Source organism: Anastrepha ludens, chromosome 5 (genome assembly GCF_028408465.1).
Source record: "Anastrepha ludens isolate Willacy chromosome 5, idAnaLude1.1, whole genome shotgun sequence".
NCBI classification, from domain to species: Eukaryota; Metazoa; Arthropoda; class Insecta; order Diptera; family Tephritidae; genus Anastrepha; species Anastrepha ludens.
In genome coordinates this window covers 56,231,761-56,234,811 of record NC_071501.1, presented here as the reverse complement: position 1 = coordinate 56,234,811, position 3,051 = coordinate 56,231,761, and positions in this window count along the sequence as shown.

Sequence of the window (3,051 nt, the reverse complement as noted above, 5' to 3'; positions counted from 1 at the left end):
ATCAGCGGGCTTCCGTTTTGTTACCGAATGTATTGTATTATTGTACCTGTCTACCGTTATGGCAACGCGCTCTTCGGGTGTTAATCTAGGAAACTCAACGCAAAGGCAGCGATATATTTCAATCAGAGTGGAATGTAATCTCTCGACTTGACCATTGGCCTCACTTCGCTGCGTTGGCGTTTGGTAAACCTCTATTCCTAAGGATCTAATATAGTTTAATACAAGTGGTGTCAAAAATCCGCGCTCATTGTCCATAACTAAAGCCCGTGGCACTGTGAAGTAGTGCAGCGCAACTGTTAGTTTTATTCGCAAATGGGTGGAAGATTTGTTTTTTATTGGAAATAGTTTGGCAAATTTTGTAAACTTATCGATGCAACTCAAATATTTTTGTCGCTCTATTTCGAAAATATCGATGTGTAGGATCTCACACGGATAACTAGGAATTGGGGTTGGCTGAAGATACGGTTTTGAAGGGTGCCTATCATACTTATTTAATTTACATGTTTCGCATTGACTAACATACTCTCTGATTTGCTTGGACATAGCTGGAAAATAGAATTTTTCAAGGATTTGTTCCCTGTTTTCGCGAGCATTTCGATGAGCACGTTTGTGTTCTTGCTCGATTATGTTGAATACCCTATCAGCAATCGTTACATCCTCTACTATGCGTTACGTGATCCTGATTTTGTATCTACTGAAGTTATTAACATACGCATTTTGCAAATTATGAATTGAACCTTCAGGTATTTTAATTCCATTTATTACGTTTGGGTTAAGATTCTTTTTGAGAAGATGCACCAGGTTTTCACAATTTAGTATGGGCATCGTAATAAAGTATCTTTTATAGCCCCTATGCGGTTCTTCGCTACATTCGCAACTCGCCCCCTGCCTAAGTATTATTTGGTTCCTAAACACGTTTATGGGTGTTTCTACGTGTGGTATGAGGTCTGAGCTATCCTGTTCAGCAGAATGCATAGTACCTTCCGATGCAGTATCTGTATCAGATGGTGCGTCAGCTACAGTACCCGATGGCTGAGCAACGATTGAGTCTGTGAGTGCGTTCACTTCCGTCTTAAGACGGGAGAGTGCATCGGCGACCACATTCGTTTTTCCTGGTTTATAAATTATTTCACAATTATACTCCTCTATTCGAGCTTTCCATCGCTTGAGCTTTGCGTTGTAGTTGCGATTACTCACTGAAAAGGTCAGCGGCTGGTGGTCTGTGTAAATCTTAATTTTCTTTGCACCATACACATAGGAACGTAGATTGTCAAGTGCCCAAACAATAGCGAGGAGCTCTTTTTCATTCGTGGCGTAGTTCTCTTCTGACTTATTCAGGGATCGCGAAATATACGCTATAGGTTTATCTTCGCCTATCACCCCTTGTGATAGAACCGCACCAATAGCGTAGTTCGATGCGTCTGTCGTCAGGTTGAAGGGTTTGGCGAAATCTGGGAAGGCTAAGACATCAGCAGACACTAAGAGTTGTTTCAAATCATGGAAAGCTTCCAGAGCCTTCTCGTCAAGCTCGATTTTTACTTTTTTAGAGGCGTTGGCTTTTACCTGTGCATTTACCCCTCGTGTGAGGTTGGTCAAGGGTTTAGCGACCTTGGCATAGTCCCTAATAAACTTCCTATAGTATGAGGTCATACCAAGGAAACTCTTTAAATCCTTCAGGTTTTCTGGAGGTGAAATCATTTTAATTGCTTCGACTTTTTTAGGGTCAGCGCGTACTCCTTCGGGAGTAATTATATAGCCAAGAAATTCGACTTCTTTTTCAAAAAAACATGTTTTTTCAAGATTAACTTTCAAGTTCGCTTCTAGGAGTCTTGAAAAAACCTTCTCAACATTATCCAGGTGTTCGTTTGGGTCTTTGCCAAATACGATGATGTTATCGATGTAGACATAGCAAATTTTGCCAATGTATTTCTTCAACACATCGTCTATCATTCGCTGGAAAATAGCGGGCGCATTTTTTAGACCAAACGGTAAACGGAGGAATTCATATTTCCCGTTCATCGTAGAAAAAGCCGTTTTAGAGATGTCCGAGTCTTTCATTGGTATTTGGTGGAATCCAGACGTTAAGTCTATTGTCGTGTAGTAATTCGCCTGTCCAAGGCTGCAAAGGGTCGCGTTTATGTCAGGAATTGGGTAAGTGTCAGCGATCGTCACTGTATTTAGTCGTTTGTAGTCGATCACCATTCGGTACTGTTTTTCCCCGTTCGCCTTTGGTTTTTTAGGCACTACCCATATTGGTGAATTATAAGGACTCTTTGAAGGCCGGATGACACCTTCCTCAAGCAGCTCATTCACTTGTTTTTCAACTTCGTCCCTCATACACGCTGGGTACGGGTAGCTTTTACTGTATATTGGTTCGGAAGTTGATGTTTTTATTTCAGCACGGATGTTTGTCTCTACGAGCTCATTGCCATTTAAAGGTTTAAAGAGCTCCGAATATTTTTTTAATAAGGTTTCGACCTTCCGATGAATTCCCAGAGGCAAATCCTTGCCTATTGTAAAATTGACATGGCAAGACGTGCGTGCCTTGAGTGGAATTTTGTAATTCCCTATTTTTAGTAAGTTATTTTTCCTATCAATTACCGCACCTAATTCTCTCAAGGTGTCGTCCCCAATGATCCCGCAGAATCCACTTAGAGTAGGTAATACAAAGAAATCAAATTCAGTGGAGTTCCCAATGCTTTCAAATAATTTTACTTGTACCTTATCTTTTATTGGCACAGTACCCCCCACAGATGCCACACTAAAAATTTTCTGCACCGGAGTCGTTTTTTTCGTAATGGTTTGTCTAATGAAGTTTTTGTTGGCACCGGTGTCTACTAAAAAATCTAAAACGCGGCCATCCGGCATCGTATATTCTAGGTTTGGTACGCTAGATGGCCGGAGGACAGAAAATCCTCAGATTCTTCGTCATTGCTAGGTTCTTGATTGGCATCCTGTTCTTCGCTCACCCCTTGAGCTATGTGATACAGACTTTGCTGTTTGACGTCCTGCTCCTCGCGTTCCTCCTGCACAGTGTGATACAGCCTTTGT